The sequence below is a fragment of the Phalacrocorax aristotelis genome, chromosome 1 (assembly GCF_949628215.1).
Source record: "Phalacrocorax aristotelis chromosome 1, bGulAri2.1, whole genome shotgun sequence".
Classification (NCBI taxonomy): Eukaryota; Metazoa; Chordata; class Aves; order Suliformes; family Phalacrocoracidae; genus Phalacrocorax; species Phalacrocorax aristotelis.
The window spans coordinates 111,603,832-111,627,882 of record NC_134276.1 but is presented as its reverse complement, the minus strand read 5'-3'; the positions used below and the strand labels follow the sequence as shown (position 1 = coordinate 111,627,882).

At 36.4% G+C, this 24,051-nt stretch overlaps 2 long non-coding RNA genes across 2 annotated transcripts; both read left to right on the top strand.

Annotated features, from left to right (window-relative positions):
* The first annotated feature begins 247 nt into the window (after positions 1-247).
* LOC142061289 (uncharacterized) lies at positions 248-9,918 on the top strand. Its single transcript, XR_012662100.1, has 3 exons — positions 248-327; positions 2,403-2,445; positions 8,562-9,918. It is a non-coding gene; the product is annotated as an uncharacterized LOC142061289 (long non-coding RNA).
* A 1,171-nt stretch (positions 9,919-11,089) lies between these two features.
* On the top strand, positions 11,090-23,799 carry LOC142061232 (uncharacterized). Its single transcript, XR_012662078.1, has 6 exons — positions 11,090-11,344; positions 12,337-12,840; positions 15,259-15,340; positions 16,190-16,346; positions 21,036-22,994; positions 23,615-23,799. It is a non-coding gene; the product is annotated as an uncharacterized LOC142061232 (long non-coding RNA).
* The last annotated feature ends 252 nt before the right edge of the window (positions 23,800-24,051 follow it).

Here is a 24,051-nt window from a genome sequence, read left to right as displayed (position 1 = left end):
AAAGATCACGGATGCCTGTAAAGATACAGAATCAAGGATGACAGCACCATTTCATCTGGTGTCAGATAATAGAGGACTGCATCAAGTTTTAATTTCTACACTCCTAACTAGGAAGAATTCGGAGGAGACTTGCCAGATATTTTGAAGTTAAGAAACAGGTCTTTAAGGAATAATTTAGAAGACTTCAATATAAAGATTTTAACAAAAATGTAAAGATTGGTATTCATTTATAAATTTTTGCACACAGGAGCTGAAGAAAAGCTGTTGCAGTACACTTCTACAGCTGTTAAAAAGTCAGTATCAAGCACTCGGCTGTTACCCAACAATGTAGGTTATTCCCCATTATTTAGAACTGAGACTGAATGTTGTTCTATGGGACATCTCAACAGATCAGAAAAAAAATCATAGCAATTGGCTGCAGGGATTATTGGAAGACGCATAATATCTGGTTCATTACAGAAGGTCAGAACAGGCAATGTTATCTGGCCTTCAGTTCTTTGAGTTTATGGAAGTTTCCCGTTAGTTAAAAGGAAATTTGGACTGTGTTATTCAATTTCACATGGGAAGTGTTAATTAGATGCATCAGCTGCTTAGAATATATTTATCTTGATTGCAAATGTGTGCAATCTCATATTTAGTATGCTGTATCCCATAAAAACTCTGAGCGAAAGCGGCAAGTGTGCTATGGAACAAATCTCAGTCATGGTGATCTTGCCTTTTTCATTGCTTGCATATGTTTTCAATTATTCAAAGCCTATAGAATATCTAGCTGAATGGAGATCCATAAGGACAAGATGGAAGATGCATGTTTACACAGCCAACTCCCACTTTACTCCAGGCTGAACAAATTATTATCCTTTTTGTAGCCTTTTGGTGAGAGTTTTGTTACTTTTATGTCTTAGGTGGACTTTTAAAATTAGAAATAAATATGTTATTTTGTATAAAGTTACTTACAGAACAGCAACAAAAATTGTAGCCCTTCATATCATATGCAGTCAATGAAGTAGGATCTCTTTCTCCCTGTCACATGCACTGTACTCTACAAATGCAGGTATTTGTAGCTAATTGTCCACCAAAAAATCCAATTTTACACATAAAAATAATAATTAATTTTATGCCTTGCCAGGGAAAAGATCTGCTTAATTTCTGTGAAAGTGTATGTTCATTACTACTGCAGGACAATTGGTCTGATAATTTAGTATCATGTCTGCATATAAAAGGTATGACTTTTTCTGACTTTTTAACCTCATCATGTCAAATAAAATTTAAACTGGACAACCAAAACAAATACTTCCCACTAGGGAAATGACACAGGTTTTCATATGTAGGAGTCTACTGTTAGCTACATTTGATGCTATTCTAAAAATTGTTGAAGACCCTACCATCCAAAGAGTGTTGCAAAAGGGAATCACACATTTGAACAAGACAAGTTCATGAGAAGTGGAGAAAAAAGGAGATTCTCTTTTTCTGTTGTCAACAATTTTCATACCACATTTCTGCTGAAAAGAAAAAGTAAAAGCTCACATTAAGGAATATATCTGCTTCTTGTGTTAGTTGTTGAGCCATTTTCATATATTTCACTAGCATTTTGTGTGTGTATATATATAAAAGGAACAGAAATATCACAGTAATGAGTTCAGTCCGTTAATTAACTCCTTTGTCAATATGTACTTATGACAGACTTTTAAAACTTCTGTGTCAAATTCTAATTCCCTTACTCAAATTAAATACCACTTTTCAGCATCAGTAAAATTCTAAGAATCTGGCAGGAACAGATATACCAGACCCTTTTTAATACTAGATAAAATGGTGTTTATGTCCTAACTCAGTTTTGTACTGAAAAGATCTATAATCATCATATTGGTTTAGCAGTATCCTGGGAATGCCCTTTCACTGGTTCCATTTGTGACACACTGCAGTAAGCAACAGTATGTTTAATCCACACCGCTAGAATTATGTTTATGATCAGAAATTGCTTTTAGATTCCAGAAGAAAAATTGTTCATGAAGGCTTTCTGTGAGTTGCATGCTGAATTGTTTCAGTGAGTTCAATAGGTCATGAATCACGTGAACTTGTCTGACACAATCTGCCATTCTTTTAAGATCAGAATTCTACTGTGGTTTGAAACACATTCATTGTAATGATCACAAAACTATTTTTAATATTTATGGAATGGTACTGCAGATCCCACTGTAAATTCAGAGCATATGTTTACCAGTGACAAGAAACAGAGGAATGCGCTAAATTTTATGAACTGTTAATGAGTCAATAAATTGACTGTTTTGCAGCCAGAACTCTGTTACTACTGGCATTGTCTAACATTCCAATCTGGATTTCTTATGGAGAGAGAAGTACTATTCCAAATTTAACTCTATTTCTTTTCTTATTTTTCTTCACACTAGGGTCTTGAGTCTTAAGAAGAAATACACGAATGAGAATCACAAGGTACGTTTCTCACTATTGTCAAGATAGGAGGTTATAAGAACTCTTCAGCATCAGTGATTTAATATCACAATCACAACACATAATCCCTTTCATAAACTTTTCAAGGTCCATTTTAGAAGTAGTTGGACTGAAAGACAGTCCCCAAAATTTCATTGCTCTAATGTTTAGCGATGTTCCACATTTATTCTCAGACATATATTTTTATCCATGTGTTCTGCCAATGTTTAAAGAGCTTAAACAACTCTTTACTCTTTTTGTCTTTTACCCCTTGAGATAGGGATCATAACTCCTCTCAGTCCTACATGGCTGCACATGTGCCAGTTTACCCTTCCTGGACATGGGCAACCAGCACTGTACATCCTATTCTGCTGAGGTCTGATGATAGTACTAACGATTTTGTATTTGGCTAAAAATATTTTCCCAGATGTATTCTTCGATCACTTTCATTTTATTAATGACTGAGGCCATTGACAGATGGTGTTCTGCTATATCCCGAGATCAGTTACTGGACTCCTTTTCTTTTGATCCTCAGGTATTTCTGGATAACAAGTGTCATGTTGCTGACAGAAACTCTTGCCTTTTGCATTTACTGAATTTTGCATCACTTCTGTTACATCCAGATGTTCCTTTATTTCAGTGCTCTTCTGTGTTACAATTTCTCATAGGCAACTCTTGTTGAAATCATCCTTTTTTTCACAGTCCCAAGACTAATCATGTCGGAAATGAATTGTCAAGCTCCCATTTGTTTGATACTACTACTTGGTACTTCTCACTGCTCTTTGCTGTTTATCCAGTTCCTCATACATCCACATGTTTTTTTCTAATAACTCTGACCTTCTCCATTTTAAGTAATATTTGTCCATATGGTTGTATTAGAATGTTTTACCATGTTCTACCTAAGGTCTGAAACATTTTTCTGGAAATAAAACTATCAGTATAGTCTGGTATGGTGTACCTTTGTATTTTATCTAGATAACCTGTACTACCATGTCTAATTATTCAGAATTTTTCATACTGCTGCTGTCAGATTGCTAGGCCTATAGTTATATATTACTTCCATTCCTTTCCTTAAATATAGAAAGTACCCAGGCTATTCTCATGTGGCACGTTGAAATCTTAGTTGATGTATTTCTTGATAACTCCTGCCATGTGACCTACCACTTAGGTTTGTTATGAATCTGAGGTGAAGACTCTCCTGGTAAAAAGCAATCAGTACTTCTAAATTGCTTTCCATTTCAACTATGGAAATTTCTCATGGACTTACAGTGCACTCTACCATTACTCCGATGATCAAAGTCACCTAACTGAGGAGAAGTAGTTAGTTAGTTCTGAAGTGTACTGAATCACCAGTGCACACTGACTTTTCACTTTCTTCTTTTACTTTTATGATTGAAGTAATTTTTCTGTTTGCTTTTACATCCTTTGCAAGACCTTATTCAGCTTGGCTTGCAAATTGTCTCCATCCCTGAACCCTGAATTCTTTGCTGACCTGTCCTTTTCCCCATTCCTTTCTACTCTATTAGCATTTTTGGTGTGAGTATATATCCAGAAAGGTATGTTGCCCTCCTCCTCATTTGATACACAGATTCCTGACCATTTTAAGCATCTTTAATCTGAAATTCATGAATCCCATCATAACCAAATTCCTATCTCCTCAGCTAAAGCTATGATTGTTTTAGGTATCCATGGAATGAGGACAGCTAGTGGCCCATAAAAACCTGGAAATAAAGATATCTACAAATAGACCAAATGGGATGACAGAACTGTGAGAGGAAATATGAAATCTTAAAACCTTAAAATCTTAAAAGTGCTGATGTAGTGTTCTGTTTTGTAATGCTTTCCTATAAATGCTATAAACAGAATAATAAGGACTTCAATTCCATTTCTAAAATTCAACCAGGTAAAGGCTATCTGAACTATGCTATCAGAACTATAGTATCAGTAGTGCTGCCTATTCCTCTTGCAACACAAGTCAAACGGAAAAGCTAATACATCACTTCATTTTTACTTATATTTCCTGGTGCTCTGTTTCTCTTAGGCCTCACATTCCTGCAGCCCAACCACTGTATTCTTTAAATGCACCTAAAACATTATTCTAGCACTACCAACTGGAATAAGCATGCTTGTCAGCATATTTAATACCGTCCCATTTCAACACTTCTCATTAAGTTAAGATGCTTGACCAAGGAGCTAATCTTTTCATTGCCATTTAAATCCACCAGTCACAAAGATATTTCCAATATGTTCCTAATTAATTGCATCATATACTTTTATATTTGCTGCACACTAAAAGCATGTTAGCCAGCATATTCCTTATGATCCAGTTGTGTGACTTACAGTTAAGCACATGCATTCTTTTGTGTCACTGAACACAAAGACATAGATTATAGTGTAGCTGGATTATGATCACATCTGTAATATGTATAACATGCATGGCACAAACACACAGGAAAATATGGCCTTCTTCCCAATCTAAAAGTCATATTCTACTCTAAGGGAGAAAGCGCAACCAGAAACATGGGAGATAAGCATACAACCGTCGGTTTTCTGAAAAAAGTAGGCTTTTTAATTCATAGTACAAAACATGAAGGCTTGCCTGTCTGCGCCAACAAACCTATTTTCCTCACCTTTGCTATGGTAATAAGATAGTACTAATATTTTTTTCTCCTACTTTATAGTATGACTCCCAGCTTGTAGACAAATAGAAATTTTCAAACCTGCCTAAATGTATTAGGTAGAGAGCGTTAGGAAATTATTTTGACCTACATTCTCGGAAAGCACAGAGGCCCAGATTAAGTAAAATAAACATTATTTCAGTATTAAGTAGGAAATTTAAACATTTTATTGGCTTTGGGTCAGAGAGATAAAAGAGAATAACACAAACAAAAAAAAACTTTGAAGACACCAAAACTGACAGAAACATGTCAAATGAGGTGGTGACACAGTATGTGACCTTCTGGGACAGAAGTTAACTGTTGAAAAAATCTGCAGCTGATAAACCAGAAGCACTTCACAGAATAATCATGCCAGTAGTTCAAATTTTTCTACTGGCATTTGCTTTTGTATAAATTGAACAATTAAATGGCAACAGCTTGGGATGCAATGATTCGATGACAAATGATTTGCATGACTTTCATAATCATATGCCAGGGCCATCTGCATATCCAGGCTGTCCACAAAACTGCCTGAGTTAAAGTTATGACTCATACCACTAAATCTACTGGACAACTGGTTGTCTTTTAATCAGTAGAAGATAGGAAAGTTCTGCCTTTGCCCCTAGAGGCTTTGGTAAAATTTAGAGGCTTATGTCCAAAGTACCTTCTAAAGCAAGAGGAGTAGACAATACTGCTAATAATATTTTATTTACCTACCAATTTATACAGCTTTTTTTATTCTTATGCTGGCCAGAGAAGGACATCTGTACACATACTTTATGTGTTACATTCATCAACAACTCCACAGCAAGTACGAGCCAAAAGGAGCAACCTGATCTAGCTAAAGATATCCCTGACCACGGCAGAGGGATTGGACTAGATAATCTTTGAAGGTGTCTTCCACTCAAACCATTTTATGATACTGTGTTATTTTAGAAGTTTAGTCCTTAATACATTTGGTCAGGCCGGGGCAAAGAGATGTACTTTCCGAAACAAGAAAAACTGCAGATGGACAGAATGTATTACACACATTTATGTTAAATTTAAGAGGATCTCTTATCTTTTGCTTACACAGTGGCTTGCAACTTAAAGCATTTAAATAGGTAGCTTTTCAAGTCACTATTCACTAAATGTTGTGGTTGTACTCCATTGTGAAAACTCCACTGATGGCAACAGTTGTTGATGTACCATTGCTAGAGTTTCAATATCTCTCACACTAGAGAGATAAGCCTTATTTTAGACTGCAGCAAATGACCATGCACCAGCCACTGTTCAAGTCTACCAAGAGTTAAACTTCTAAACTCCTACCTCTTAAGATGTGATATTAAAGCTACATTTGCACTTCAAACCAGCAAATTGTTAGTTATAAGTCTAACACTTCTCAAATAAAAGTTACATCTATTTGGAGGTCATGCCTATTTGTGTTTTTTTTCTTGAATAGGTGATAAATTCCCTTTCTCAGAATTCCAGTAATTGTGATATCTTATTGTGAAATTATTTTATAAAAATTCTCGGTGTCTAACAAAAACTGGCCAACTAACAAAATTAGTCTTCTACTACAGGTACAGGAGAACACAGAAATATGAGAGACTTCATGATTCCTCACCTAGATTTTATTTATTTGCAGTCAGAATTGGCAGAAAAAAAGTAGTGCTGTCTTGGAGAGTAGACAGTGTATAATAAATACTGTGAAGCTGTGCTTTGAGGACACTGGCGAATACATTTCTCCTGAGGGTTAAATTTAGCATCCATGGTGGCAAACACCAGGATGCAATCCTGTCTCCACTGACATCAAAGGAAGCCTTTCTCCTAATTTCAGTGGAACCAGAATTTCTTCTGAGGGGTTCTGCAGCCATAGCAGGAGAGTATTTCCTACTGAGCTAGTAAAATCATAATTTCAGCAGTAAAATGGATTTGCACCCATTGTATTTATTTCCTCCTTAATGCTTTTAATTCACTGAAAAGGCTTAAGTCAACACTTTGCCCTGCTAAGCCGAAAAAAAAAATTGTGAATGATGGTAGTTGAAAAGTAATTTATTTTCAGATTCCTATTGCAATGATAGCTTTGGTAAAAATTCCACAAATACCATTCTATATGCATCCTGTCCATCTCTTCTTAACATACAAATGAAAAGATTATGTAAGAGCTTCTGTTTAATCTCCACCACTGTCTGTTAAACATTCCAGAAAAAGAAGCCATTTTTCTTGAAACAAGGAGGTTATTGACCCAGATAGCATAAAACTCACATCTACAATGTCAACAGAAAAAATTACTGCTGAAGGCTTGAAGGTACTATTTGTCCATGTAAATTCAAAGGCATGGCCCCTTTTTATCTGTATGTTTTTCATGTTCACTGTTATGTGAAAGTCCGATTAAAAGCTTTTCAGAATAACCTGAGTGTGTAATTAGGGGGCACACAACTCCCATCCTGAGGTTAATATACTCACAAACATGCAAAGTGCAAATCTAACAGAGAACCAATCTGTTTCATTTCAGTTCCAGTGTCTCTCCCCTGCACTTAAAGGCTTACGGTGTTTTGCAGAATGATACATTCATTGTTGGTTTATCAACTTAGAGAATGAGTAGTTGTTGAGATATTCATGTTATACATACTAATAGGTTAGTATTAATATTAATAAGTTGCCATGTTCATTTTTATCTGGATTTGAAGACTAACATTTCACCCAACAGTCAAGTGATTTTTTCTCCCTTACTTTCAACTACTGCATTGAAAACTGCATTGACAAACAATAGTGTAAACAGAGTCTTGTGCCATGATATGCTTTTACACAAAAATATGTTTTTATACAGTGTGCTTTAGTAAGTCATAAAGCAAATGATAGTTCTAAAGAAATTAACAGACATTGGTTTGAAATGGTGGGTTTGAATTCTGTGGGAGCAGTTTGAGGGAAAAGACTGCTACTGAAAAGACTCGCTACTGAAAGTGAGACCCAATACCAAATATTGATAGGAATTAAATAACCTATGCATTTCTCCATTATATTCAGAATAAAGCCAGTATTCTAGGAAGAAATTCTTTATTACTTTTATACTGAAAAATAAACATTAAAAGCTCCATCAGAATAAGCCTGCAGTCATGAAATGGCAACATTAAATAGATATAAGCTCTGGTTGAAAGGAATAGATACATAGATTTGTTAGCTGTATTTATGGCCATAAGATGTAGGAACTTAAAGCTCACCTCAAGATGTAGTCATGGATACTCATTTTAGAAATGCAGACACGTGGTGGTGTGAAAAATAAAATTCACCCAATGACCTGTAGTGAACCATGAAAGATGGGACTGTGGCTTCAGATCATTTAACTGTAATTTAGCTGCCTCTGCATTTTTCTGTATTTCCTTTTCCATCAGCGTGATTACCACAATATTTGTGTATTTATAGAAGGTTTCTTCAGTCTAATTTACCCTCATTGTCTCTCACAATTCATTCTCTGCTTAGGACATCAAAAGTTTTGAAAGACAGCGAACTTCTGTATCCACTAAAACCAGATTAAAACATATCCTACTGAAGAAGATGCAACAATAGGCGCGAAGAATAAACTGTAAAATAATCTTTCTGAGGTCCTTAAATAAGTTTAGATCTAAATTTAAATTTAAAAAATAGAAAGGTAAAAGAGAAGGAGAAATGCTGAGCTTGCTCCATAGAAGCAAGAAGGAAGATTGTCTTGATACATGTATTTTCTATACTGTTATTTCTCCCCAATACCACTCCATGTTAAGTAGTTTATGTTAGGGTTGCTTCTTTCTTTTTTTTTGCGGGGGGGTGGTGGTGGTGCTGAGGGGAGTGTTTCTTTATGTCCTTGTCATTTATTTTAAATTTTATAAGTGATTGACATGCATTTATCAGAAAGGGAAAGAAATTAGAGTAGGTGATATACATCTTTAACTAAAAGGTGGCGAGGTCAGTTAGCAAGAATAAATAACATGCCATTTCAGTAAGAAGATACAGCAGAGCACACAAAGAATTCTGCCAGAGAGATCTAAACCCCTTCATCATGCTTATTTTGCTTTGTCTTTCCTGAACAGAGGTATCGGGTTTTACATTGTGCTGCTACAGTAGGAGAGATTCTATTAGAAGTGGGATTTCTGGGAGCGCGTCCAATACTTGCAAGTGAGCTAGTGGATCAGAGAGTGCTCCCTGGGCTGTGCCGTAGGTGAGCTGCTGGAGTTGACAGTATGGTTCCTGCCTTATCAGCCACAGGTTGGAACGGAGCAAGAGCGTAGAGGTAGAGCCAGCACTCAAAAGAAGGGAGCAATCAAAAAAATGTACATTTGATTATGGGAATCAGGACCAGCTTTGGGGTCCCTCCTGCAAGACAGGGGTGTAAAAGCTGCTCCTCTCTTCCTTCACTGGTACAAAATATTGTTTCCATCTGCTTAAAGCAGTGATAAGGTATTGATAGGGAAGTGTCAATGCAGTCACATGAATGAAGACTTTTTCGTGCCACTGAATGACAAGGAGACAAATGACAAGGAGAAAGTGAAGATCTGCCTGAAGGCAAGAAAGCCATATCACAAATAGTGAAAGATTTCAATCAAGAGGAAAAAGCAGACAAAACCTGGCTCCTTTCCTATCCTTTGTCCTGTTGCTCTGGGTACAGGAACAATGTTTATCAAAACGAAGAGTATAAATAATTCTATGAACACATGTTCTTCATAAGTGGCAAAGATCTCTAGAGGACAGTGCATTAAATTGTGGATATTATCTATCCAAACCAAAAATCAGAAAGCCATGAAATTAGTAATTGACTCAATTTACCTCATTTATTAGCAGCCTAGACCTCTGTTTGAATTAATATTGCCCAATGGAATTTCAAGTGGTAGTGACATGGCGTAGCATGACACAAATTAACGCCTGTTCTCTCTACTGTACTGCAAATCACCCATATCTCCAATTAGGTTAGTTCTAATCTAATATGCATGCTTTCACGACTTCTATTGACAATAAAATATGACTGTTTCCCTCTTCTCTGATGCCAGACTTGTTTTACCAAGTAGCTGATTTTCTTAATAGCATGCTAGCATTTACATATAGGGTACTGATTGCATCCTCTTTCTGACTATCTTATACTTTATTGCTGTGTACTGTACTGTAGATCACATCCAGACAATTAAATGTATCATTTTGCACACAAGGTACAGTAATGACCTGAACAGACATTTGACTATAACGTAATGCCTATCATTGTATGATATAAATGATGCAAATTAACTCTTCTTACTTAGCTACCATTTTCCCAACTACTGTTGGCGTTTGCCATTTTTGTTCCTAACTTAAAAGGAAAATTTTTTGTTTCTTTACTGTGAATTAGCTTTCACAATGTACTAGATATTAAAAAAGTATTTTGATTGCTACCAGTAAAGAGGCTGGTAGGGTGTGATCCACAGTCTATCAGAAAAAATATGAGGCTTTCTGTTGATACTGAAGGGGTTTTTGTTAGATCCCTAGAAATGTCCAAATAACAATGTCATAGAATTCATTTTACATACAGCATTTTAAAATAAATTATTGAGAAGGATGAAACAAAATGAAGCAAGTTTTTTTTTTTTACTTGATAAAAAAGGATTGTAATAGCAATCATGACCTTGGCATTGGGAATTTCCTGGGGATTTAATAACCAGCCAGGGGCTAATGGCCCTTGGCTTTGCCTCAGGTCATCAGCTCTCCCAGCTGGTTATTAATCCCTAGAAAATGCCCTGTATGTCAATTATTAATGTCTAAATTCTGCGTAGGCAAATTCTTGCCTTATTCACAATTTTTGAGGAATTATGAGTATAGATTCAAGATCTTGTAACATACCACGTTAAAAAAACTAGTGGCAATTTATAGTCTTATATCACTAAATAAACTCACAATATTTTATGTTTGAACTGAACTAACTCATTGTAGCTTTATTTATTCCAGTCAGCTTTTGATCAGCCCCAATAAATACTTCTATGATTATAGAGTATATTATGTCATAATTGAAATTTCTTGCATACAGATTTCCTACAAAGGCAGAAGAGATTATTAGATCATGTGTTTCCTTCAGGATTCGGTTCTTTTTCTTTATTCCCTAGCACTGAATTTTGATAATATTCTTATCCTCAGGATGAAAAAAAACCCAAACCCTGCATCAAGACTATCCTATCTATAGCTGCATAAACCCTTTTTTTTCTTTAAGAGAATTAGCTTGAATCTCAGTTTTGTGCATGCCGGAAAAAGCCTAGAAGGAAATAGAGGTGAGTTTACTGTACCTGTTCTTAATCAGATTTAAGTTTTGCTGTAAAGAGAAAAAAAAACTTTGATGAAGACCACAGGTTATTGATTGAACTGCTTTAAATTAATATGAAAAACTTCCAGTAACACAGGAAGAAAGCTGTAAAAAGAGAGAAAAGGTGTGTTATAATGTGTTACAACCATGTGACATAAAGATTGTTCCATCTTGTGTGGCTCCAAAATAAGTAGATCTATGATTGAAATTACTTATTTGCTTATTTTGTTATAAAACTGCAGCTGATACTGTGGCAAAATAAGGAGTCATACTTTACACTTTATCTTATAATATAATACTTGAGGGTTTTTTAGTATCAGTTCCATGAGCCTCCATTTCCTATCTACAGAATATTTACTGTGTACATTTTATAATTAAGCAATGAGATGAGACAAGCAATACACTTCTGGAAAATTATAACATGCCTCTTGTGGTGTTATATGGGACAAGGTCATATCTAGAATTACCTTAATCACCCAAGAATAATAATTGCTTGGAAATATACTCCCTGCAGTGTCTTATTGCTAATAGAATTATAGCTGAGTCACACAATACAAGCTATAGTTAAGCCCGGATAAGTAATGCTAATATTAAGGCCCTTTTTTTTCAGCTGCTTGTAACTTTAAAACATCTGTCTTTTAGGTTTACCTATGACTGGTCAAAGCTCTACATTGTAGAAGTGTTAAAAACTACCTTATAGAACTAATTTTTATTGATAACCACACCCATTAATTTGAAAACAAAGATCAAAATTAATTAAGATGCTTTTCAGTGCAGGAATGTTTGTGAAAGCTGAATAAGGAAACAAAAGGCAAAATGGTTAATCTAACCCACCAGATCCCAAAACTAAGGAGGGTTCATGGGCATCACAGGGACATATCCAAACTTCCGTTCCCTCTATCTACAGACTAAGTCACCCTACTATTGAGATGTAGTCAAAAGTACATTTTCTCACTGCAGGCTGGCCAACTGCAACCAAGTGTAACTTAGACTCAGCTACTCTAAAAGGAAGAGGCAACGAGAAAGCACTGGAGAGATAAAGGCACTGGCACTGTGAAAACTTTGCTGATGTTTCTGAAAAAAGTAGCATCGGGTACATCTGCTTAACATTAATGGTCACAGTGTCTTACAAGCCAAGAGAAGCAGCTTTTCAGATTTGGGTAACACAAGTCTGAAGGCTGTTGCTTAGATTTTGAACTACATCTGAAGATGAAATAAAAACCTGCTCACAGGTATGAGATAATGAATCTGTTTTAGAGCTTCAGACAATAACTACTAGAAGAGTTGTAGTGACATTTTTAGTCACAAAGAACCAAAGAAGGCTATGCAAAGTGACTAAGACAGAGGATGACAATTAAAGTCCTATATGAAAGAAAGGAAAAGTTATAAAATATATTCTGGCTGTCCATGAAGAAAAACAAACCCACCACCACAAACAAACCACACACGACTCTCTTCTGTATGGTAAGTAGATGTTGCAATTAAACAAATACTGGCTGATTAATATAAAACTTATTATGTGAGACATATCAGCTATGATTGAAGCAGAAGAACCACCTTCTGTCTTTCCAGCTATGCTGTACATCTGCAAGAAAAACCATGATATTTTTATTTTGTCTAAGGCGTAGCCTACTCATCTTCATGCATTTTTTCCTTAAACCTGTGTTTCACAAAGGATTCCAAGATCACAGACTATGAGCTGGTCAAAAAATGGCCAAGTAACAAGTACTCAGTGACAATTCCAGCGCCAGCAGTGCTGTGTGGCCCAGGGACAGGCTTAAGAGGAAGTGTGGAGCACCCTTGAAATCCCTGTGGAGAATATTTAACATCCTCTGGGGATTATGTGAACAATGAATAAAGGTTATTTTGGCTTTTTAAACCAAAAGCTCTTCCCCAAAAAAGGTCCTGTTTGTAACTTCATTATCTCTGCTTTCCTTTTGAAGAAGGTGAGAAAGAGGCCAGTATTGTATTTTATTGTCTAGCTAATCTTCCTGTCATAATCTTAATGCTTCAACTATTCTTGTTAGGTAGAATTGTTAATTATCCTATTTTAACTTCAGAGAGGTCTTTTTTGTATATGACTGTAATGAAGGGAACATAGTCACATACTTTGAAATTTTACATATCAAAATCTAATATATTTTGTACTGTCCCAGGAAACAATTAGTTTCAAGCCACTGGGCTGCCTGGATACAGATAGCCTGCACTTCTGCAGCATTATGTATTTGAGAACATTTTCTGAGGTATTTAGATCATTTGAATTCTTGTGCCTATATTCAAGGCTCTGTGAAGAAGGAACTACTATTTTCCCCATTTTGCAGGTAGGTATTTCGGAGAGTTTATAATTTGATCAACAGAAAGTAATCAAATTCAGGCCTCCTAATTCCCAACAGCTCTCCTTTTCCACACTCATTCAGCTTTATTTCAAGTTGCTTAGGGAAGTGCCAAGGCTAGAAAGAAGATGTGAATGTGGAGGACAGAAAAGCAATTTATATTTACCAACAGTAGTTAAAATTAATCTGGAATTCTTTTGAAATCAGGTATTTCAGGATAGATCATAAACTTAGAGAAAAATGATAAGAATGGTCATGAACCTGGAAGACATGTCAAGACTGAAAAGGTGTGAGATGGTTTACTGCTGAGAAAAGAGGAATAACGGCTGTCACAGTAATCACGTACGAAATAATGATGACAAAGTTTCTCACATGATAGCATGAGAATAAAATAAAATTAACAAAACAAAGTTTTTTCATAAAGACATATTATCTGACAAGAAATGGCTGTTGCCGACATCAGGAATACAAGATTGAGACATCTATACAGAAAATTATATTTGGTTATGATAAATAATAATAAAAACATGGAAAAGAATTACACTTCTGGTTTAAAACAACCTTTAAGTATAAGCAGGCGGTGTCAGATTATCCTACACAAGCCATCTGTTAGGTTATTACAATCTTTCTTGAAAAGTATTTTACATAGGGTATTGCAAGAAGAGAAGGAACTTGGGTCTGAACCAGTATTACTATTCCTATACTCTTGTACAGAGCTATCTGAAGAAGCGAAGTCATTGTTTCTTACCACGCACCCTGAGAGAACACAACCACACATTTTTGGGGGAGACGTGATTCCTGGAAAGATATTGTGTTCCTAAAATAATAACAGTATGTAGAAGCCTGATTTACAAAAGTAAATAAAACCACCTATAAGGATGGATCTATAAGGATCACATTAGGAAAGGTCATTATTTGAACACTGCAAACTTCTTTTAAAGAAGTTTTAAAGAGAACTGATGAATAGAAGAAATATGATCTACCACACCTGAAAATAAAAATTAATCCATTCCAGGTTCTCTTTTCTTATACCTTAGCACAGCACAGAAATTTATGCTCCCCAAAGGCCTAGAAATACCATATTGAACTTTTCACAGAAACTTGCCAAGAATTAAACAAGTTGAATCTTGCTGATGTCTCTGTAAGTACACCTGACTTGGACAGCAAGGATTGTTGCTTCTCATAGGCTTAAAATAATTTAAGTAAGCAAATACAAGCGAGAAAGAGGTAATGGGTGAAGCCTAAACTTGAGATATTAACAAGCGATTGGGTTGTTAAAATTTCTGATACGGGGGAAAAATAATGTTTAAATATTACTGTCATTGTACTTCAGCGTACATCATGTTTTTTAGCATAGCCTCACATAGGTTTGAGCATGTTTGGTTCAGATTAGGTATGATTGCATACCTTTGTGGGGTGACAAAGGGATGATCATAAAGTAAAATAATCCCTGGGAGTGGCATAACATAAACAGCAATCCTGAGTGAGCTGTAGGATATACTGCTATTTTAAGATCATCCATTACAGGCTTGATCCTCTGTTTTTCTAGGTAGCAGTTTCTTTTTTTGCCACGTTTTCAAGCTGAAAGAAGCTTAGAATCTAATACTGTAAAGCCCCTATTCCCATGATAAGTAAGTCCTCAGAACTACACTCCTCTTAAACACAGACAAGAAAATGCAGTGTGCTAACGGGCTTTGCAAGTGGTAATTTAAGATGACTGCTTCAGAAATAAGTGTTCATGTCTAATAGCCATCGCCTTCTTGTTGTGGTTTTCTGTCTCATTCATTTCATTCTATACGCTTTATTCCATTGCATTCACGTGCCATGAGAAAATAACTAGCAGAAAGATGCCAAAGTATGCAGATGATACAAAATTACTCATCATGGTCAAAGTTGAAATTATGTATGAAAAACTGAAGAAGAGTCCAAAAAGATCAAATGGATTTAGCCATTGATAGCTAACATAGCAATTACAAGTCACCATAAATAAATACGAATTAAGGCTAATAAAAAAAACCCCAAACATATACAATGCTAGATTTGATTTAGTTGTTACAAATAGCAGTCAGGATGGCAAACAGATTGTTGGGAGTTATTGGAAAAGGAGGCTGGATATAAACAAAGTTATATTAAACTGTTTGTAGATCTTTGGTGTGCCCACACTGTAATTACTGTATGCAGTTCTGGCTATGCTGTCTGAAAAAATTATATGGTACAACTAATGAAAACATAGAAGGCTTACAGTGTGAGCAGGGGGTACAGAATAAGTTCTGCAAAGAAAAGAGACTAGATAGTCTCCGATTAATAGAGAGGCAACTGGAAGGGTACCTGAAATTAAGAAAAAGGAAATAATAAATGATGTGAAGCAGATCAATTGAGAATCATTATTCACAATACAATCATTAAGAGGCCAACTTAAAAAATGAGATAATAGTTTTAAAAGCAAATAAAAGGAAACTTTTTTTTTTTTTTTTGCACAGCAATGTGAAACTGCTGGCCATACGATGTTCAAAATGCCCCAGACCACAGCACAGTTAGATGAATACATGAAGAACAGATATACTGATGACAGTTAAACATGACCATCCAGATTACGACCCCAAGTAGGAAGTTCTGATGCTGCTGACTGTTGGAAGGGTATGCTGGCAAAAGATCAAAGTATAACTTGCTTTTAAGCTGTTTCTGGAAGTACCTTGATCAGTTACTGTCAGAGACATAACACTGGGCTACATGAGTCCGCTGATTCAGAAAGGCAGTTGGATCTAATGCCCACTCCTATTTTATTAATATTCGACATTTGAACAAACACAGTTTTAAGTTAATATTATCATAACATTTTAATTATTCTTTATTGTCTTCATGTATCGTTATAAAAAAGATTAATTTCACCTATTTGTAAGTGAACTGTATATAATTCAAGATAGCACCCAAAAACCTCTTCCATGTACCCAGAGTTGGCATGGGGTGGGCTGTTCATAGGTTAAAATTATTCTGTTGTCTGACATTTATAGGGTCTTTACACCACGTTATTTGAGGGATGAAGCATTCTTCTAAGTTTGGGTATCTTTTCTGGCTTCTACCTCAGCTTTTATTCAGCCTTGCTTTTATCCAGGGCTGTTCCCAGCTTGTCTTCCTAAAAGCTTTCACAGAATAGTTTCCAGCGAAAATCTCTCCCCTGCCGCAGGACTTGCTATCCCACACTGTAGTTATATATAGCATGCACAAGGTTGTCAGGGTAATGGAGGTTGAACTGACATGCCTTGAGTTGGCAGATATATTTTAGGCATCCCTACACTGTTCTGCCACTTAATTTAAACTGTCTTCAAAGCAGGCATAACCCCTGTAGCACAATCAAAGTGTGTTATATTCCGTGGTAATTTATTCCCTAAGCAGAGCATTACTGAATCCAGCTAGTGAGTTGTATGTACAACAAATGTTGACCAAACTTCAGAAAATTTTGATTATGTCCTTGGACAGATGTCTTTTCCTTTTTATAGTCAGTGTTTAGTTATAATTAACTTTGATTGGGGAGGAACAGGCACAAGGAGACACATATTGGGGCTTATTCCCACAGGATCTTTGAAAAGAAAGCAGGCAACAACTTCAGGGGCAGCGTATTGAAAAGTAGCCTGAAAAATTAAGACCATTGAAATATTTGGAGCTGGAGAATATAAATTATCAATTATTTCTTAACATTTGTTTGCAACATATTTCTTGGAAAAATTTAGGGCAATTCAAGCGACACTAAAAACACAAAGCCATGTGATACTAGAGAAATCAAGCTTATAGAACATGAACTGCCAGGAAGTTGCAAATTAATGTTATTATTTTATAAATGTTCCATAGAAAGTGGACAGTTTGGAAGTTAGAAGGAAATTACAGTGAACAGGGAATACATACAACTGAATAATGATGAACTCCACTGAAAATTATTCCATTGAAAATGACTTAACAACCTTGTCTATACATCTCTTCCAAAAGCCTGGTAGTAGGAATGTCTCTTTTTGTATTGATTTCCATTGACTCTTATATAGTTGCCTGCCTTGTAAGCTATTTAAGTAAATGATTTTTTTTCCAGGATCTACTTTTGAACATATTGAAGTGTCAAAACATAGCAGCATTGTCTATTAAACCAAAATACCTCATTAAGATTGAGTACTACACCTCTACATAAGACAGCAAAAAGTGTGTGGGTTTCTATGTGATTCTACACATGTTATTCTTCCAGAGTGTAGACGAACAGCTCTCTACCATCCACCTGGGAAATAGCATTACATGCTAATTACAACTAAGAGGAAAATTCTCAGCTACGAACATGCCTAGGTATTCAAATACAGCAAGGAGAAGAAATAACTCCACCTGTATAATTAAGGCATTTGTAAAAATGGAAAGCAAGAGTGAAGAAACTGACATTTAAATGGGAAAATTATACAGAGAAAACCCTACTTTCTTTCCAATAATTAAGTTTCTGAAGAAAATTTGCTGAACTTTCACCCTGTAAAGCTTATCTACAAGGTGCCCAGATATCAACTCCTTTTCCCTTCTGTCTTTAAACAGGCAACATCTCTTTGTAATCCTTCAAATTACCCACTGACCACATTTGAAGCTGATTTTCAATCACATCACCTCCTTAATTAGACCCTCAGCATGGAAGTTGCAACTGTTAGCAAACATAAGAATGGAAGGATGGTTTCGGGAGCGATGGTTGCTGATGCAGCACTGTAAGCACTGCGGTTCCCGAAACAAAGGGAAACACTGCCAGGCGAATGGCACACCACCTCCCTGCAATGGCTAACTGCTTTGAGACCTACCGCAGGAACTGGACAGTACAATACAAAGCCATAATGATTAGTGACCCATTTAAATAGAATTAGATACCAAACACATGGTCTTTAAAGGGGAGCAGGGAAACATACATTTTTTGCTAGGAGAGAAGGCTTTTTCCAAAGAGCTCTTTTATCTTTCTTTGTTTTGTTACCAAGAGCAGATGCTAAAGAGAAGGCAAGCTTTGAAGAATATTGCATATATTTTAGAGATTATGACATTATAAAGGGAGAGAGTTTTAAAGTTGGTGAAAAGAGATGACAGAATTTTTATCCATATTGCCCCAAATCTTTTTCTTTAAATTTTTAACTCAAACACTTGGCATACATTTAGAGGAGAGATCTGTGGGCTTGTTGCCAGAGCTTTTATGTGTAGAATCAAGGTCTCTTGGATTTTCAAAAGAGGACAAAAAAGCTAGGATGTTCCTGTTAGTTACAAAATACATACAATACGCCAAGCTGAGAAGCGCTTTTACTTCAGCTGGGTTTGCAATGACAACATTTAGAGAAAACACCAAAACGGTCTTATTGCACATCCATTGAGCCAATCAGGGGCAGCCTTTTGAGAGAGAAAAGCCTAAGATGCCTTACAAGAGAAGAAAAAAAGATCTCTGAATATCAATTTGCCGAGATAATAAAGAACATGCAGTAGTGAGCTAACCCAAATAAAAAAGCTGCAGGCAAAAGGCCCTGAGTACATTACAGCTGCCAGTGCTTGGCTAAACTACGCATCTCCAGTAAGGATACCAGTTCAGGCCGATGAGATCATTGCTATGGGAAGCAACTTGTGAACGTTAGTGCTGCTGACTGGCTTCTGAGATAGGTGCAGTCATATCACACCTGTTACAAAATGCAACTTTTCATATGAAAGGAAGAGAAAATTAAATCCTGTAGCCATAAGTATCCCAGCTGTTCAGTAACTGTTGTGAGTATGCTTGCCCCTCACTGGTGCTTTTCCATGTGCTTTTAGAACTTACAGAGCAACTTTTCACTGATACTTCAGATTTTCCCTAGTGACCTCAACTGATTAATCATTTTCTAGCACTGACAAAGTTGTTTCCATTTACAAGGAATGTCTGCTGGGAAAGGTGTTTCTGTACCAAGTAGTAAATAACAAAGATGTGAGAGGTTTAGATATCCTTTAGCCTAAGCTCCTATTTATCTGAGTGAATATTCAGATTCAGTCTGTACCTAAGAAAGCGTGTACTATTCCTTAAACGACTGTAGAAACTTTGCTCATATACATTGGTTCATTCATTTCCAGCATTTTTCAGACTGTGATTGATTTCAGAAGTGAAAATGCAGATGTTTGTCTAGCCAAATATTTGTGTGCACTTAATATTATATAGCATCACATTACATAGAAACCCTCACCCTAATTAAACTGAGGTATGACCAATGTCTGGATAAACTTGAAGGAAGGGGCATAAGGTTAGTTTACACAAGTGCTAAGTAATCTAGTTTATGTGGAACAAGATATTCCATTCTGCTCCAAAAGATCTGACTGGAACTCCTAAGGTATTTTTGAGCACTGATCCTGCATTCTGTTTTTCCTCAATCTCTGTTGTCTTTTCTTTGTTGCTTGTAAGCAGTGGGGGAGGGTGATATAAAGCCCTGGAGGAATTAACTGAGTCGACAGCCCCTAAAACACCATAGGGAAAAAAAAAAAATATTGACTTTACGAAGTGAGAGGAATCCTAGTGGACTCAATTTGAATACAATCACAAAAGTTTGCTGATTAATATGCTTAATGGTATTTATAAAATATCGTAAGTCTGCTGAATATCTTCAATGTATAGATTATAAATATATTAGTTCAAGAAGCTGGAAGAAGAGGATTTCTGAAGTTAGAAAGCTATGCTTTTCTGAATTGCAGATTTTTTATATTTATTCACAAAGCTTTAATCCTTTATGCAGATAAACAAGAGTCCAAAAATATTCAGAATCACTTACAGCAATTGTCTGCCTTTCAAATGTGAAATACAGGATAAATCCTTCTTTGCAAAATGCAAAAAAAAAAGCTAAAAAATATGTGCCGTTTTCATTTTTATATATAGAAAATTTAAGAACCATATTTATTGCATTAGCTATGCGTCTGCCACACATGGACCAAATATCGACTTGCTTCCGAGAAGGAAGAGTGGCTGCCAGTTTGTATTTAGGTCTCCTAGTTTGATCAAGTGGATTTAAGTGAGCTGAAATGACAACTGGACATTTAGCTGTCCCACACAGCCTAACCATTGTAATATTTTGAGAAAGAATGGGAAAGAGCTGATTGTGGCTGCAGTTTTCCTGATCATATTTGCATCCGGTAAATGTTATAACCTAGCTTTCAGTTCTTTGTAGTGCATCAATAGCTCCATATCTTTTAATGTGAATTTCCTCCAATTCTTAAGACTGATGTCAGATCAGCAAACCCAGGCAAGGCTGTGAGTACTATGATTTCTCCCATCATCATCTACCACCAGTGCAAATAACATGGGCTTTTTTTTGTTTACTCTAGTGCACCTACTGATAACAGAGAACATGGCAAATTTCCAAGACTGTCAAAACCAAACTTGTACCTCTATAACCTCCTGAAAAATATATTATATAAATGCTACCTACCAATCCAAAGGGTAGATATGGTCAAATCTAGGATGTTTTTCTAAGAATCTGTATTTTCACAGAGCAACATAGGGATTAAAAAGATCAAAGAAAAACTAAATCTCCTTAGCTGCCATGGACTGTCATAAACAAAGCAAATTTAGCATTTAAAAGGTGAACTTTTAAGAGCATCTTCAATCACTTTAAACAGACATATAGACTAGGAGAAGCCTTGTGTAGTCTTCTCCAGCATAAGGAGGGGGCAAACAAAATTTTAATGTAGAATACTTATTCTAAACAATTCTGAAGCATCAGATCTCCTGGTTACATATTATGAGACCCAGCTAGCAATAAACACTGGTAATGGAGAAGTGGAGGAATACAGAAGAGGAGTTACATAAAGACCGAACTGACTGAGAACATGAGGGAAGAATGAAGAAATGCTGTCATAGAAGACCTATAGATAAAGAGCTAAAAAGATCAGAAAATCCACTGTGAAACATGAACAATGCTAGCACCCAAGCAATCATTTTACTTGTGCTAATTTTAAAATGTGGGGGAAACACAACAGACAGTGCTGATCATGCTGTGCATCTCTCTGGGGAACTTTGTGCTTGGATTTTTAAGGTGTATGGGTTGTGCTTCAAGTGGGTCTTCAACATTTAAATGTGGTTGTATTGCAGGGTTAAATTGGTGAACTTGTGTTCTCTTGTCTTTCATAAAAGTGTAATTAGTTATGCTATTTGACCCTTTCCTGTGCCTGAAATTCTAGCTGATCTTGCATCCCATGACAGTGATGTTCTAAGGGGGAAGTGGGGTCAAAGTTTTGCATAAATGCAGTAAGAGCTTACTTCAAAAATAAAACACACACGTATGTGTTTGTACTACGAATTGTTCAAAAAGCGTGGGGTGGACTCGATTTTTATTTAAGAGTATACCAGAGTGAAACAGGATTGAGTTTAGACCTAGATTCTACTTTTTCCTGAAGACTGATGGCTGAGTGTATGTTCACAGTTTTCATCAGCTGTTTGCGAGCTTACTCAAGTGTAATCTGTGGGAAGATCACCAGCTATAGACAAATATACCCAGAACTCACTGGCTTGCTTTTCTGCCCCTTCTGAGGAGGAGGAGTTGTTGGGTTTGTGGTGATGAAGACACCTGATGACAGCCCAGAGAAGCACATTGTGCCCAGGTGCCCGAAGCATGTTTGAACAAGGGGGTCTGAAATATGGTGAGACTCAGAAGGAGTTGGAAAGCTGCTGCGCTACCAAGTCTGAAGGTACGCTCTGCATCCCAGTTCTATACCATTCAAGTAGCAAGCACCAGCCAAGGTCCCATCTGTTGACCCTCATTTCCACACCCAGAAGGTCAGGATACATGGACTGGATGAGAGCAATAGTGTGATCAGGGCACCAGGACCTGGCAGAGCCCAATCCTAGCTTGTGATTATACACTCCCCATATGAACTGCAATTATAACACTAACTCTAAGGTAAGGATGCAGCTATCAAAGTACTGCATGGAATATGCAAAATACTAAAGAAAAATATTCACTTCATTTGCCCAGATTTGATTGAATATACATTTCCATAGAAATTTTCAGTTCTTTCTTACTTTCAGATCATAGAATTGTTTCGGTTGGAAAAGACCCTCAAGATCATTGAGTCCAACTACTTACCTAATACTGTCAAGTCGGACACTTGATTGTGTCCCTAAGCACCACATCTACATGTCTTTTAAATACCTCCTGGGAAGAAATTTTTCCTAATGTCCAATCTAAACCTCCCCTGGCGCAACTTGAGGACATTGCCTCTCATCCTATCACTAGTAACTTGGGAGAAGAAACCGACCCCTGCCTCACTACAACCTCCTTTCAGGTAATTGTAGAGGGCAATACGGTCTCCCCTCAGCCTCCTCCAGACTAAATAACCGCAGCTCCCTCAGCTGCTCCTTGTAAGACTTGTGCTCCAGACCCTTCACCAGCTTCGTTGCTATTTGGGCATGCTCCAGCACCCCAATGTTTTTCTTGTAGTGAGGGGCCCAAACCTGAACACAGTATTTGAGTTGTGGCCTCACCAGCACTGAGTACAGGGGGATGATCACTTCACTAGTCCTGCTGGCCACACTGTTCCTGATACTTAAGTATTGTTAGAATATGTCAAAATATGCATAGAATGCTTTTACTTATCCATCAAGCAATGCTTGTCAGACCAAACTGAAGTGTTTATTTTCAAACAGCAAACATCCAGCATCAGTAAAATCCCTGAAGAGAAAGTACTGATTAAGTAAAGCTTGTTGCTTTTCAGCTCTTCTAAGAAAAAGAAGCAATAAAGCACTCAAACTCTGGCAACAATATTTGACTTAGGCTTTAGTAGGGCTTTTTTTGAGAACAATTGATTTTATTATTGTATTTAATGAAATATTCATCATGTATTTAAGTTTTAGTGATACCATTAGTGGTAGCATGGATAGTAATCTACCATATGTTCTGTGTCAGCTCTGTATAGTGTAAGACACATCAAACTATGAGCAGAGGCAAAAATATGAAGATTTGAGATAGTAGGATTGAACTATGACATCAAGATTAAAAGGGAAAAGAACAGAAATTGTGAGAAAGAACAAGAAGACACCAGAAAGGAAGTTCTTCCCAGATGGTAAGAGAAAGACTTATTTTCCATTTAGCTTACAAGGTAGCATTTGCCCATCCATATTTATGTGTATGTGTATATATATATACACACACACACACAGAGACCCATATATATATGTATACACACATATCTAATATATACCTATGTACATGTATGTGTGTATATATCTCTGTATGTTTACACATAGGTTTTTTTACCCCAAGGGAAAGCTAGGACTCAAACACTGCAGGCAAGAGCAGGTACTGACAGTTCACCTTTCCTAAAACTAACCAAACTAAGAGTG